The sequence below is a fragment of the Cyrtonyx montezumae genome, unplaced genomic scaffold (genome assembly GCF_038088225.1).
Source record: "Cyrtonyx montezumae isolate F1298 unplaced genomic scaffold, pur_monq_1.0 scaffold_2, whole genome shotgun sequence".
In the NCBI taxonomy this organism is placed as follows: Eukaryota; Metazoa; Chordata; class Aves; order Galliformes; family Odontophoridae; genus Cyrtonyx; species Cyrtonyx montezumae.
In genome coordinates, this window is record NW_027071936.1 from 11,185,131 (window position 1) to 11,201,679 (window position 16,549).

General features: G+C 36.9%; 1 protein-coding gene across 1 annotated transcript in view; it reads right to left on the bottom strand.

Moving 5' to 3' along the window:
- The window catches only part of TTC29 (tetratricopeptide repeat domain 29), a 245,828-nt gene that overhangs the window by 128,901 nt on the left and 100,378 nt on the right, over nt 1–16,549 (bottom strand). Inside the window, exons 3-4 of the mRNA XM_065736041.1 lie at nt 4,357–4,467; nt 1,124–1,206 (exon numbers count right to left, since the gene is read on the bottom strand). The gene's annotated coding sequence lies outside the window, so the exon portion shown is untranslated. The remainder of the gene's footprint in view (nt 1–1,123; nt 1,207–4,356; nt 4,468–16,549) is intronic.

Here is a 16,549-nt window from a genome sequence, read left to right on the forward strand (position 1 = left end):
ACACATAAGTAAACTGCATTTTTACCTTTCTGATAATGACACGCAAGAGAAATATGTACACAGTACTACTAGTAGGCAGTAATCATAAGCCAAAACCAGGAATGGTTTTCTCTTACACAAAAAAGGAGCAATTTCCTGAGGTATGCTATAAGGTTTTTCTTTCACAGTATATCCTTCAAGACTGAATTTTTATTTTTTACTCACTCTGTAAGTGATACCCTTCTGGTTTCATTAGAGATGAGCGCAAGAAATTTTTGGACCAAATTGCTAGCATGGAGCCCAGCTCTGCCATGTGCTGATCAGCTCCTTTGTCAATAAGTAATGGTAATGCAACACTTGTTAGTCAGATGCTAGCACGAAGCTGGCACTTGAATACACAAGCAAGGTAACCTCGTCAAAAATAGGGGCCCTGACGAGACTCTACACGTCTTGCCTTTCATTACAAGGAAGGCTGTGCCAAGCAAGACCTAGTACGGCTTTCTTTGACAGCAATGAATTACATATGAATATAAAAGCTATGTTTCCTGTAAGGCCATCACTTACAATTTTGAAGTTGTATTATGCAGCTAAACTGGATGATTTGCCTCTGATTTTTCTCGTCATGGCAAATACGTATTTAGATCTGGATAAGTAGTATCACACTGATTAGAGATTTCCAGTGTTCTTCTGACTTGGCAATTGCATACCGTTTAACCAGCCTCAGTAATGTCTCTACATTATGTATCTCCTCTTTTAGCTTTCTGTTTAAGTGATGAGATGGAGACAGCATTGCTGACAAAGATCTAACAAACTTAGCGCACAAGTTACTGTAGGATCACTTACTGTTCATTATATACATATGCTGCATCAATATACTAGATCATTGCCAAATTCTACTGCTAGCATAACAGGCTTAGGAAAGAGCCAAATATTTGAAAGAGAATGCAAGTCTCCAAAATCTGTAGTTCAGTCTTTGTCATGTTTCATCTTGCTGTAGCTTGTAGCTGGTCCTTAGATAGAAGTCTTCCAAAGTAATATTAGAGCAAAAAGATTAGATCTCGTAAGTCTTTTCTTTATCAAGCTTTCCATTTTTCTCTGCTTATATAGTTTTAAACACTACAGTGGACAATGAAACAAAACCTACCTGTGCAACCTGGCCTAGCTTAGGCAAGGGGTTGGACTCGATGATCTCTCAAGGTCCATTCCAACCTTTATAATTCAGTGATTCTGTGAAATAGGACTGTGTTAATACTGTTCTAACGTGCATGCTGAGCATTTATTTATATGCTTTATTCACTTCAAATAAAAGCATTCATATAGCTAATAACTTGCAAAAATAAGTAGCAACCCTCCCAAGGTTAGCTCTAAAGAAACAGGTCCAAGGGCTGATATAGTCAAGAGGAAGATCAATAAAACTATAATTACCTTTTGCAAACAAGCAATGATTATTTCAATAACAATCTTGTATAAGAGCTTATGAAAATATGGTTCCATACTTTCTGGGTAGGAATTAGATACTAGGAATGAAGATGTGCATCAAAAACTGAACATGTATATATATGTATATATATATATTTAAGTAGCATTACCTCAGTCTTGGAGAAAGGTCTAGAACGGATAGAACTTTCTCTTCCTAAGGTGTCATTGTTCTGCATGCCTAGAAATTTGAGTTTTGTGCTGTTCAAAAGTGGATAGTAACATTCATCTGTATTCCTGGAAGTAACAGAGATATTGCCCTTCAATTTTACGATTGCTAGAAATGAGGATTGAATTCACAGCATCCTAAAAAATCGTTGAAGTATCTAAACCAGTTTTTCTTTAACCTGAGATGTGTAGGAAAAATCAGAGTTGTCACTATACAAATATTTTATTGGCCTTTGTTTGAGATCACTGAACTGCATCGCAGTTCTCTAAAACTCATGCTTGTCTTTCATGCCATGACATTGTTGATGTGACACAGCAAAAACTGCCCCAGCATGTCCTTCTCTGCCCTTCCCACTCATCCCCCCAGCACTTTGTGTACCTGAAAGATATCCCATTAACATCTGATCCTGCTTCTGTAGTCACGTTTACTTTTTTCAGATATTCATAGTTTTTTTTAGGTATGCCTCAGATGGACTTTCACCTACTGAAACATCTGTAGCATTGGCAATCGAACTTGCTTCACCTATCTAGAAATATCTACGAGAGAAGTTGATCAAATTACATCACCAACTTGGCTCATAAGTATAACTTTTTTTCATCACCATAACAGGATCTATGTGACATCCAGCTTATCATCATGAATTATGGGAGAAAGGATAAACAACCCATTAAGAAATTAAAGGCCCACAAAGGTGCAGTTTGATAAAGGATAAAAAAACCCCACAGGGTACATATAATAAGATCTCTCCCCTGAAGAGTGATTGTTATCTTTCTTTCATGAACGTCAAAGACCTGGAGCTTCTCAGTGCCTCAGGCAAGTGAGCTTGAAGGTCTCCTTCACGACTGAATAGAAAATAGTAATCAGAAATTATTTCAAGACTATTTATTCTGTAGGGTGTTTAAAAAAATGTTTTATGTGTAGAACGGATATTAATAACTGATAGAAACAGCCACTTTATTTTGAAACTCTACTGTGTTTCTTGCATTCAGTGTGTCATTATCTATTTAATCTAGTATATGTTCATTTTTTTTTTCATGGAACAGTGAGCTAAATAGCTCTACTTGATACTGTAATTCCCATTTAATTTGTGCAGTCTTCAGCCTGTAATAAATGAAAGCCCATGTAAAAGAAGAGTGTCTTAGAGATAAAGATATCTTTGCAACCCCAAGAGAAATAAGTTATTATTAAATAAGTTTTCATTCCCTAAGACAAAATATACAGACAATATCCTTAATGTGTTGTAGCCAATAAAATATGCCCCTTTTATATTAAATAAAAAGGAGTAGTATTTACAGTCTTTCAGCTTCCTCTGTGTGAATTTCTTGATTGTATACATGGTATGACTGCTGGCTGAGTCAGAGCCAAACCAAACTGAAAGAGAAGCAGTCAAAAAGAATAACTTAAGCAATGACAATAGAAAGATCCTGCACAGTTCTCTGATAGTTTATACTAAAGTTGGTGGAAAAAATCATTTGACATCGTTTTCATTTGTGCTGAAGAATATATATTTTTTTTCCCAGAAAGTTGGAACTCTGAAGTTCTGCATTTATTTGTATTGCCATTAAACTCTTTCCATTATTGTTTTTTAGTTCTGTTTTGCAGTTTGGGTCACGCTCGTTGATCATCTCTCATCTTAAACTAGGTTTAAGCAGTGACACAGACAAGTAATTGCATATTACTTATAGATAACATATCACAATGCAGCCTTAGCCTGGGTACCTTTGGGCCCTACTGTAGTGTAAATGATAAATAACAATATGTTAGCTGCACAGAACAAATGTCTTTGGAGATCTGAAATTCTCTTTCTAGCTGACTGCAGGAACGCCATCAGTGACAGCCAGCATTGCCTTTGGCCTCCTCCCTCTTGGCCTGTGATTTATATAACACATGCAGGTGGGAAAGCACCCAGTAGAGGCTTACCTACATTTTAAATGCTTACCTATGGAGATTTATAACTTTAAAGTACCTGGAGTGAAAAAGGTGTGGAAAGTTAGTATCTAGGATAAAAACCAGGTGGTGCCGTTACATAGTCCTAAGACTTTTAAGTGTATCATGCCAGAGATAGTTGAAATCCTTGGGGGCAAGAGGTCTGCAGATTAATGGATGTTTTTCTCCTCTGTAAATTCTTCTGTATCTGTAAGGTTAAGAAGTGTTGCTCTGTAGGCAAAGCAGATGTTTAAGCTGAACTTCGGAAACTGTTGTGGAGGTTAAAAGTGCTATGTAAGCATATACTTCCACTCCATGCGCCTACAGGTACTTACCTTCAAACAGAAGTTAAAGTTATGCACTGTGAAAATGCATTGCATGACATTAATGTAATTTCACATTACTGTCTGTACCTTTTTTTTCTGTGTGTAAGTTTCTGATATACTAACTTGTTGTTATCAACCAGCCACAAAATGATACACAAAAAGAAATTTGAACGGAATTTTAACATTCCTTGTAAGTGACATGAATATAGACTTCATTTATTAATTGTAGCTGATTAGCCACAAGGCAAACATTTAATTAAACCTTGGGAGACAATAACATTGCACATAAATTATCCATTTAAGAGCACGTAGGTCTTTATATTTCATTAAAAATTGTTTAACCAATAAATCCACATCTTAAGCTTAATCTGTGTTTGTGCAGATTTCAAGTCAGAAAATCCCCTAGTGCATTGCTGGTTTTTTTTAAATTTATTTTCCAGACATATATTTCTTGATGCTTTCTGATTTGTATTTACTTACCACTTGTTCTTGCTGCTTTCATGATTAGCGAGACTGTCACTCAAGTTGTAGATTAACAATTGATTAAACGAGTCCAACCAAATTATTTACTTTCTAAATGACTTCAGAACCCTGAAAAAGGTACAAACAGGAGTTGATAGGACTGCTAAAAGTAATAAATAAATAAATAAAAAGAAACACAGTGTAATGCAGCTGTAATATTGAAGACTTCTGCTTTGAATTGTTTTTGTCCCTCAGGTATTTTCTATTCTTCTATATCTGAAGATCTAAAAGCAGCCACAAGTTGCATGAGTTTAAACAGTTTATTATCTAAACTATGAAGTAATTCTGAAAAGTACAAGTGTCCCTAAAATACGGTCAGGCACACGTTTTGTGAGCAGGTCATTTTTGTTCAGCAATTATTGTGTACCTACTACATTTCCTGAATAATTCAGGCTGAGGCAAAGACATCTCACCAAAAGATGATGGAAGAGAATTACTCAAAAGAAAAGAAAAGTTGTTTTACTAATACAGAACAGTGTTTCCTTTTTTATCTATGATTTTAAGACTTGCAGCTGAACCTCAAAGTTATGAGATTTTGACACTAAATCAAATTTCACTATCTTCTGCTGTTTTATAAGGATGAAAACACAATGTGAGGTTTACTTGATTTTTCTTCAGTGTATTTATGTAAGAAGAATACACAAGTATCAAAAATACCTAAGAGTATTGGGCACTGCAAATATTTCCTGAACACAAGTCAAAGGAAACTCCTACAGTTGTCAACGCCAGTCTACATGCCTGCCACCATCTTTACCTGGCCTTTGTTCATCCAGCCAATACTGTAAGAGCAGGGATCTCACCTCTTATTTTCAGAATCATATTTTCAGGACTTCGGGGAAAATAGCATTTCTGAAAATTAGTTGATGTGCTACCACAACATTTTCATAGAATCACAGAATCACAAGGTTGGAAAGAACCTACAAGATCATCAAGTCCAACCGTCCACCCATCATCATTGCTACCACGAGCTACTAAACCATATCTCATAGCTCCTCATCCAGATGCCTCTTGAACACTGCCAGGGATGGCAACTCCACCACCTCCTTGGGCCTGACCACTCTTCAAGAGAAAAAACTTTTTCTTATGTCCAATCTAAACTAATCTATTAATCTTGAATTAATTAATTAGTACTACCAGGCATTAAAACAAGATACTCATTCTTCTAATAGACTATTTCTTGAAAGAAATAGCCCAGCTTATGTACATGAAGTCCACCGAGGGAGCCAATAGGAGGCCCTCCACTACCTCAAGCCATCCTCCTTGTCTTCAGGCATTTTGTTTTTGGAAACGAGTTTTATTTCAGGTTCAGAAAGCAGTGGAAAAAAACAGCTAGAAAATCAATTATCAAATAAAAGTAAGCAGACAAAAAAAAAAAAAATCTGAAATACAGTAGATTTGCAAACTGCCTGTATGTCTATGAAGTTAAATGTAGGTTACTTCATTCATGTACAAAGATATTTAGATGGCAAATGGAAACTAGCTGCTGTGAAGCGTACCACATTCATATATAATTAAAGCACCCAAGAGTAAAATAGTGAGGCACAATAGGTGACAACTGATAAAAACAAGGGAAGAAGTATAAAACAGGATACAAAACCCCGGGGATTTAGAGAATATCTAATAGTGGCAGAAGATCCTACAACAACTGTATCCAAATTACCAGAAAATATAAAAATAATAACAGAACTGCCAGAGCCAGTGAATTCAGTGAGATACTGCCAACATACAGGATTTCTCAGACAAATCACATTGCTGCATTTCTTGGAAGAACACTTTCACTCATCTCTTATGGATCTGCCTAAAAAAACTTCCCATTCAGATTTGGCCAAACCCTGCCCTTTTTCTGCGAGTTGACCTAATCAAAGTAACATCTTTTGGAAAGTGATTCTAAAGACAGTGGCTGGCAGTGACAATTTAGAAGCTCAAATCCCAGAAAAGATATATTGCTGTGTAAATAGATGAACTTGGATATGTGTGTAGTTCCAGCGGGCTTTAACATAAAATCATTTGTTTTGTAGTGGTCTTGTGACCAAAACATAAAGTTCTTTTCTAGATGTGAAACAGGAGTTTGTATCAGACAGTTTCTTATGATTTAGGCTCTGGGAGAACACATTTACTGAAAACAGGCTTTCTTGGCACAGATTCCTTGCACACATACACAGCATTTTCACACCAGAATTCCCTCAGACTCGAACAAATTGAGTATATTCTCTTCCTTGCTGTATCTTTCTGAATTTTAAGTCTCTCAACCTGAGACAGAAGATCGAAGGGTGTTCATAGCTCCTCTCTTGGGACCCCCTAACTCTTTGATACAGTTATAGCACTTCTGCTCTTCAGCTCTGTCCTAGATGCTGCCAGATACACAAGATTAAAGATACTTTGAACAATGTTATTTAAACAGTTTCAGCTAAATACATTTTATCCCTGTCTTGAAACAAGGTGAACTGAAAATCACTGTTCAGTAATACAGCCCAGCTAGGAGAAGAATTAAGGCAGTTTTCAGGATAATTAAAGTTTACTACAAGAAAGATTAAATCCATAACAAAATCCAACATTATCTACTGCTGGACAATGTGCTGGTCAGCACATGGCGGTCTTTGCTTTTGGAGTTGAGAGGCACTTTTTGTTTCCACCACCCACCATTTGGCCAGGATGTACCAGTGACTCTGCTTGTTGAAGCAGCTGATACAGCCATAGGACAGCAACCCAAGATATGGAATGTCTCAGTGCTAGAGGTGCTCAGTCTGATGGGGAAAAAGGGATTTAGGAGCTTGTTTGAGCTTTCAGTGTATTAGTATTTCTCTTCTCAACTTTCTGCAAATTAATTGGTATAGGTTCTTAAAGTATGGCGGCAGAGAAACACAAGGATGGAAGAGTGCAAAATACAGACATCACACAGATCCTAAAACTGATATTTCCTGATTTAACAATATACAGAGCTAGGAAAAATAAAAAAATTAAAAAAAAATAAAGTGACATTCAGATAGGTACCTTCCAAGAAGTCACTGATTCTCCTTCCTTCCTTGCACTTAGTGTTTTCTTTCAAGTACTGATGTTCCTTTCTCCCGTTCACAGCTAATCTGTTATTATTCATCAGACTCATAGCTAAGTGGGCCCTTTTCCTACAGGAGCGGATATCTCTCCCTCTCCTCCCCCCTTTATTTTTAATTTTCTTTTTCCTTTCTTAGTAAATAGTTCTCAGTAAGTTTACATCACCCCTTGAGCAGAGACAGAATTCTGTATCCATAGAGACAGGGAGAAAGCTGGCTGGACTGCAGGGACACACAGAGACATTGGAAACACAGCACATTTTACTACTTCACAGCACAATTATGCCCAAAGGGGAGTGTGAGATCGACACTTCCGTGGTGCTCCCACAAACACCTGACTTTCCTGTTTTGGTTTTAGAAGCAATAATCACTAAAATAATCAACTAGGAAATACTTTTTTTTTTTTTTTTATCCCTAGAAAAATGTACTCAAGGTCCATTCATCTCAGATACCTTTTTTTTTATGCACATCACTTGCTTGTCCACGTAAGTTTTGTACCTTAAATCATTCAGCATCTTTCCTGCACACATATCCATGGCGTTTGGTCAGTATTTTCTTTCAGGCATTAGCATCCTAAGAGGTATGAAGAGCTGATATCAGGTGTCAGTTTGCATATCCTTTTTTGATTCCAGCCTTGTGCTCTGATTCAGGCATTCCCACTGCTTATTCCAGTTACATCTTTTGAACTTCCTGTTGCTGTATAAATAATTGGGTACCTTGCCCAGCCTTTTTCTGTACAGAGTAGATGTGCCACTCCTGGGTTGTAAGTACAATCTACAGTCATTCTTTATGCAGTATTTATGCATGTCTTTCCAGAAAGATTATTTTGATGTTAATTTAGGCCACTTAAGAGCAGTCAGCCATCACTAGTAAATTAAAACCTGTAGACATATCAGATCTATTATTGCATATTTTCAAAACGATGACAACTAACAACTAAATGATGTGTGACTAAAACATCAGCCCCCACCCTGCCCATCACAAATCCTGTCAGTGACATTCAAGTTTGCAATTTTTATGGTTTCATTTCTGTGAACTTTCCCAGGATTCTACTATTTATGAAGTGGAAAATACCTGAGGAAGGTTGGGGTTGATGTAAAATGCAAGAGTAAGAGAAAAGATCATCAGATACACAACTTTTTCTCCCTTGTTTGCCAGAAGTTTGCAGGCACAACTAGTAGAAAATCTGAAATATACTATTCTGTAAAGACCTCTGAGTTTCAGAATTACGGATTGAAATACCCTTTTTTAATTGTCCCAGTGGAATAATAAGAAGTTGTACATTATACTGTTACTGCAGCATTAGTAAAAGGAAGCAAATAGTGGCTGTGTAATAAAACGTTAAAGTTCTGAGTTTATTTTCTGGTGACATCATTGATACAGTGAATCAAATAACTCTAGTAATGTGGACATGCAAACCTCTCAGTTTGTTTTACTTTTTTTTTTATTTCCACAGTTATGTATTATTCATGTTGTATTAGTACATGCACTGTTTATTCCCCTAATTGTAACAAGCACTTAATTAATTACACTATAACCTCTTGAATCTACAGGCCAACTGTTGCGTCTTTAGTTAATATTTTAAAGTCTCATCTTTTTCTATTTCTCCTTGCGTCTTTGATGTTTTGTTTCTTACCCTTCTTGTTTGGGTTCTCTGTGGAATAGTCTCAGAATAATCCTGCAGTTCTCTTTTATGACTGAAACTTTGCATTTTAACAGTTATCTGGAGATACTTTCTTCCTTGTGAAATATCAGTTTTAATAACAAGAAAAGAAAAATGCCATAAATCTGCGCTAACCACATAAAGCTGAAGTCTCTGAGAGACTGATTAACATTGAGACTCTACACAGGTTTTTCAATAATTAGAGGATGTGCTTGCATGGAGCCATGACTGCACTGGCCTTGATGCCATTTCCCAGGGCAGACAGCAATTATTACAGCCCACAGTAAATTTCCTACATTCTCTGCCTCCAGCCACTGAAGATCTTTCTGGAGTAAAGGTCTCTTAATTTTCCACACTCTTCTCATCAGCTTGGATTAGCAATGTGTTCTGTTTATTTTCGTCAGTTGGTTTAGAAACAACTAACAGCTGCTTTTCTGCTGTCATATTTTCTCTACACTCGAGTTGAAGAGATCAGGATCATAGCTTTAATTATACTAACACAGCAGAAAACAGTCCTGGCACTTTCAGCAGGCATCTAGAACCAGACTGTTTCCACTACCCTTGGGCTCAGGTGAGTAGCCCCCACTCAGCACTCACCACCTTTCTGGTGTAGATTATATTTACTTATCGCTCTCAGATTTTATCACTTCCACATTTCACAGATGAATTATTAATTGTGGTGGAGAGCTCCTTCTTCTACGACACAGTCATGACCATGTTTGCATATATTCAGTGGTTATTTCGACCCTGAATTTTACTGCGTTAAAGTAACACACACAAAAAAAAAACCCCTCACCTAATGTAACATTAATTACCATAATATACAATTAGAGTCAGTCAAATATACATGAGATTGTTTAATTTAAGTGTCTATATTACTCTTTAATTATACAACTGAGAACCCACCAGAGTTGTTAGTAGAGAAAAAATATCTGTATGGCTTTTTCTAATAAAACACTGGGCTGAGCTGTATAAGTTACAGGAGCCACTGCTATTTCCTGCAGAGCTCAAATCCCTCTCAAAGAACTGGCAGATTTACCGTGTGCTTTCACGGACAAGTTGTTTCCTCCCCTTGTCACCTGGCATACTTATATAATTTGCCTTTACACATGGCATTCATGCTAAGATTCTCCACAAAGCCACATTTAAAAAGAAACTTTTAAACAAGAGACTTCAAACACAGGATCTACTGTAACTGACCCCGCAGGCACTTTCAATGCAGTTTTCTAGCTTTCCCTGAGCACACTGTTTGCAACTGCAGAATTAGAGTCCTGGTTCATGTCACTTCAGTTTTAGCAAACATTAAGGTATTTATGAGTGGATGCAATGTGTCCAGGTCCTTACTGAGGCTTGGATATCGTGCCAACATACATGTATAAGTTTGTCCCAAGCAACTAACAGCCAGTGCATATACCTTACTAGGGGGGTCGTGCAGGCTGGGACCAATGGAAGCAGACAGTAAGAGTGAACAGCAAAAAATGATCTCCAGAAATCAGTAAGGTTGAAAAAAACCTCTGAGGTCTAGTCCAATCTTCAGCCCATCACCACCATGCCCACTAAATTAGTGCCAAGTACAGGGGGACAGTCACCTCCCAAGGTCCTGCTGGCTACGCTATTTCTGACACAAGCCAGGATGCTGTTGGCCTTCTTGGTCATCTGAATACACTGCTGGCTCATGTTCAGCTGGCTGTTAACTAACACCCCCAGATCCTTTTCATCTGCACAATTGTCCAGCCACTCTGCCCCTACTTTTAGCGATGAGTGAGGTCGTTGTGACCAAGGTGCAGGACTGGCATCCTCAGCAGAGTGGAATATAACATTACTGATTAGAAAATCTTCCAAAAATACAGTGTGTGGAAGCTGAGGAAAACTTTTTAGGAAAAAAGGAGAGAAAGATAGAAAAAAGAGGAGAGATATGAAACAGTTAATTAGTGAAAATGCAACTAAGTACAACTGAGTATCTGGTGGACTGATACCAGTGTTGGCAAGTACAGCATCTGGCAGTTTTGAAAAAATGGTGAGATGTCTAGGACAGATTTGACATGTAAACAGACTTTACACTCCCAGCTAGTTTCAGTAGGATAAGTTTGAGTTACGAGGTGGAGTACCATGATGAGGGATATCTCTTCTTACTGCTGTTTCTATTCCACATGTTGAAGAAATTTTCAGTCATACAAAATTTAGAAAGAGAAACAATTTCATCTGATATTTCTCTTAAGAGAACATAAAGTATCCTATTACTATATCATCTCAGCTGTAAAATATTCTGGAGAAACTGTGACCTATCAGAAAAATCCACTGATATTTCTGTTTCATCTTTGTCTAGATTAAAATGGAGAATGGGAGCAGACTGAAATGGAGAAGAGAGCTCTTCCCAAGCCACCTCAGAAAGTGAAACTTAAAACACTGCATCCAACAGAGGTGAGAAGAGAGATACAATACAAGGTGAAGAGAGCATCCTAGAGCTGTACAACTTGGAGCTGACTTTCCCATACCACACTGTGAGAGCTCAGATGAAGGAGTGGCAGATGCTGGCAGAAAAAATTCCATTTGAGAAGGAAATTCCAAAAGGGCAACCAGACTGACAAAATTAAGAGAGGATTTCTGTTTAAGAGTCCCTGTGTAAGGGTACTGGTGTGATAATTATTTCTATAAGAAAACTCGTGACACTATATGTCTCTTGTAGGTTGCTTACCATAGAATATGAACAGTTCTGCCTGTTACAGGTACTGAGCAGAAAAAATTAAATGGTGACATTGATAAGGAGTATTCCAGCAAGCACTCAAACCCAGTAGCCAGATTTGTAGCTACAAAGCAGCAGCTGGACAGCCCAGGTCTTCAAAACTGTTTTGTCAAGGTTAAAGAGAATTCAAAGGAAGCACTACAATCCTCATGTCTTGGAATGATACTATCATCAGTAGAAATCCAGCAAATGCAAATGTAGCCTATTTATTCCTGAACGAGATGGGATAAGCTGAGCTGAAGCTGATGGTAAGGTGACACTGATAGATCCTTCTTTGTCTAATGTCTCAAATGAGATTCCTCACAGAGCCCTGTTCCACATGGAAGGAACTTCTGGCACCACATGCCCTGGACATCATGCCTCCAAAGTGGCCACTGAAAGTTGGTGTACTCTAACTTCTTTCCCCAAGTTTTAAATGTTTACATAACTATAGATCCAAAAATCAAACCAACACAGGAAATTAAGTCCATATTACATAAACCTTCTCATTTGATCCCTAAATGGGCTAGTTGGTATTCTACACTTCTAAATTTCAAGTCACTGAAATCAGTCCAGCCTGCATCTTCTCCTCCCTTGGGACACTGGGACCTTTCTCTGTACTTAAAACTTCATCTTTGCTTTGAATCATTTATTCCTAATTGAAAAGACCATATCTGAGTACCTTGAATATTATTTCTCCGCTCATCACTATGTTATGAACATTACATAGAGCCTCTTTGTAGCTTAGCTATTTCTCCTCAGTACAGTATGTCACCATCATTCACTTTCAGTGAATTCCCTCCGCACTTTCTTTGTAATAAGCTACACCATGTAGCACTGCATTAGGCTGGGTTCTAAAGTGCAGATAGGAAATTGTTAGCATTACACTTGTCTAGAAAGAACATTGGTCATCTTACCAAAGACAAATATTAGGCATTAAATAATAACATTAAATAACCTGACACTTATTTCTATAATTACAGGCAGTATGCTTCACAGCTTTCTGTGCATATATATTCCAAATTCCAGTGGCTCATAACCTTTAAATTAAAAATACTTTTTAAAATAGGGAATGAGTAATATTCAGAAATGTGGGCCAGATTCTCAGCTTACTTAAGACATTGCTTTTTTAGCTATGCCATTTTTTTAGCCAGCTGAAAACATGGCCTATGACCTCCTGTTACTTGTTTTATGATTTAATGGAAATAGAAACATTTTAAATTAATGAGATGTTTAGATTTAATCTCTCAGTAAATTAAATGAGGAAAAGAAATGTTTCTCAGTTTAGAGTTTCAGTTAATGATTTAAAAAACCAGAGTATTTTAATTTTAGATAATAATTCATTGCTTTGTAATCCTTTTGTAGTGGTTGCGATCCTAGTTAATAATACAATACTTAAGAGAGGGGTATTCTAAACAGATCAGCATATATGTAAGCATTTTTAACATGTACATCTAGCAGCTTATGACCATACTGTATTCTAGATTTTAATACAACTTTTTAAAGGAATAAACATATTTCTTTGAGAACAACAAATAGGGAAGAAAAAAAAAAAAAAAGGAATGGCTTATTATTCGACCAGAGAATTGCATTTTGGTTTGAACGGGGAGGGGTAAGTGCTTTGGAGCATAAGCTCATAGTAGTTGGAAACGTACGAAAGAAATCTCCAATGAGGGAGACTTGTGATTCTGCACTATAAGATGTCATCTGCTCTCTTAGAGATCAGAGACAAGTAATCACAAAGAGAAGGTAGCTCTTTTTGAATGATTTGGCAGTGTCTTTGAGACTGTTATGAGAATAAATAAGTGATATTACATAAACAGTGCAGAAAACGTTTTAGTCAAGAATTATGATATTACAATCCAGTATTTTGGGACAAAAAGAATTATTAAAAAATTATTTGACCACACTTAGAACTCCTTATGAATACTGAATGAGGCCCTTGCAAAAGAATTCCTCTCTTTTATGTGGTTAGATAAAGAGATGTTCTCACCGTGGACCATGAAAGTACGATTACTCCAAAGATCCCAGGAAAAGGATCATGTGGATTCCTGCCTTGCGAAGCCTGTGCTGCACCTCCCTCCTTTCTGAGATATTGCATCCAGTGGTAGCTGGGTTTAGCTAACCAGGGATGCTGGCACATGATAATTAAGTTATGTCTTTATTATACTGCATAGACAGCTCTCTGAAGTTAGTATGATATGGGATTCCAGGAAGTTTATTTATTTTAAGGCAACACAGGTAATGATAGAGTTTGATGTTAGAACTGATAAAACAGACTATCTAAATAGTCTCTTTCAAAAATATGGGCAGGAAAGAAAACAATACACCAGGGTGAAGAAACATTCAAGACAGATTGATCAGAGGGAGCAGAGAAAGATGTAGTTTGAGCTGAGGAATGAATAAATTCCCAATCTGTTTAGTATGACTCTGGAAAAGTATGGTTGTCACTGACAAGAGGGCTCTGAACTCTTGCAGAGGATGAGGTCATCAAGGTCATATTTGAGACACTAGAGAAGCATCCATATGAAAGTAGCTGAGTTTTTGTCAACAGGAGAAACAGACACAAAGCCAAAAAGATGGAGGTTGGGAAGAGATATCCTATCGCGTACTTGGGCTGGTTGTATTTTTCAAATTTGACATGAATTTTCAGTTCACCCCCCAAAAATACACACAGAAGACTTAAAAATTGCTAATAAAACTTGATGGAAAAGCACACTGCATTTCTTTTGTTATGAGATGTACTCCTTTAAACATTTCATATCTAAAACATAGCTTCTATGGATGCTTTCAGTATAACTTCCACACTGTTTCCTCAGTTTACCAGCCACAATCATTTCAACACAGTAGGTTCTTTTCATTTCACATATGAGTTCAACAATAGGAAGCAGAATTCAGATCCAAGAATGCTTTTGTTCGAGATGTTGCCAAAAGCACAAAGAATGCTATCAGCCTCTCCCAGGGCACTGCAAGTCAACACTTTTCATAGCATTCTCTTCTACATAATCTCAGACACTGGGACTGGATACCTGCTGCCCAGTGGTGTTGTACTGGAGCTAAGAAGTTGCAGTGAGTGTGCACCACAAGCACTTGGACTTTGGATAAATCCATGCAAGCAGCTTGCAGTGTTTTCTGCTTTACTTGTTTTTATGAGCGAAGTCCCCCCCACACACACATTCACAACAACCACTTGTGCTGCTGTTCTCATCAGAGATCACTCTTTATGTCAGCCTGACACAGTCTCTGCAGAACGTAGACATTTGGAATGCTTTTATGAGCTGTCTAAAAAGATCTGGGCATATTGCCCATGATTTTGTTCATGAGGAGTTTTCATTCCAATTAGTATTTTTTGAAAAACAGAAGTGATTAATTTTATAAATACCTTTAAGTCATTTCCAACATTCTTTCAGCCTACCAACGAAATAAAAATAAATGAGTTACAATTTAATAGTACTTCTACAACGACCTCCCTAAAGTCCTTAATGATAAGGTAAAATAAAAGCACTCTTAAGATGCTCAAGAAAGATGTAGAGAAGTGACTTGAAAGTCTAAATCATCTCCTTTAAAATACATGGTAGATCCTCTCAGAATGATACAGTCAAATCCGACAAACACATCTGAGGAAGAAACACAGATAAGGAATGGAACTTTTGGAAGGTGGTTTAAGGAGTCTTGCTTTTTGATTCTTCCCAACCATAGAATGCAAAATCCTTCATATTTTTAAAATTAAGATCATAGCTCATTATTTGTAGCATGTTAGAGAGCTTGTTCTTTATTCTTTACAGATGCTGTATGATGCTAAATTTGTTACTAGCTCCTGTAATAGTACTGAGAGCCTTATACAGGTTTATCTATTTAAGGTACTAAGGATAAAATGCAGAATGACTTGTAGTTCATATATTTCAATAATTTAATCAATTTAGCAGTTCATTTGAAAATCCTTGGCTACAGGAAAGATTTTTTTTTGCTAAGGCTTCTTTCTTAGTGTTTTATGAACTCTGCCAATTTATGAACAACATTAATTAAAGAAGGGCCTCCATGTTTTTCCTTTTTTTTTGTTTAAATCACATCACCCTTGAAAATTGTATTGACAACTTGCTAAAGAAACAAGAATAAATAGCAAGAGGCTGTAAATTGTGTGCATATTAATAATTTTGCATAATTTAACTAACAATATTTTAACTAAGTGAGTCCCTTACTGCTTGAATTTATGTTGTTATGTTTTTGACAGAAAGGGACTTCTAAAGGGAAGTACTGACAGAAAAGTCAACATTTTTACTGTGGGTCCTCAACTTTTTTTTTTTTTTAATTGTGACCCAAAATTTTACAAGTAATGAAATACTTGAAATTATGAAGAGCTTTTCCTTAGCTGCAGCCATTCACATGAAGCTCAATCCTGCTTCAGGATATGGCAGCTTCCGATGTTTAGATAAATGCCTCTTGCCCACACACGGGCAAAGTCAAATTCACATTAAATGATCTACAACAAATTTCTTGGTATTGTTTTGTCAACAGCTGGATTTATTTATTTATTTATTTTCTAGCTTTAAAACTGTAACGACTCCTATCTAAGCAACCATTCGGGTTATATATTTTTTTGTTCCCTGAGAGGAGGAGTGTAATCTCAACTGTATCTTTGATTCCATTCTCTGTCGCTTCTGTCTCTGTAAGACAGTTAAAAAGAAAGCTTCTTCTTTCCCTAGACCCATTTTTTGA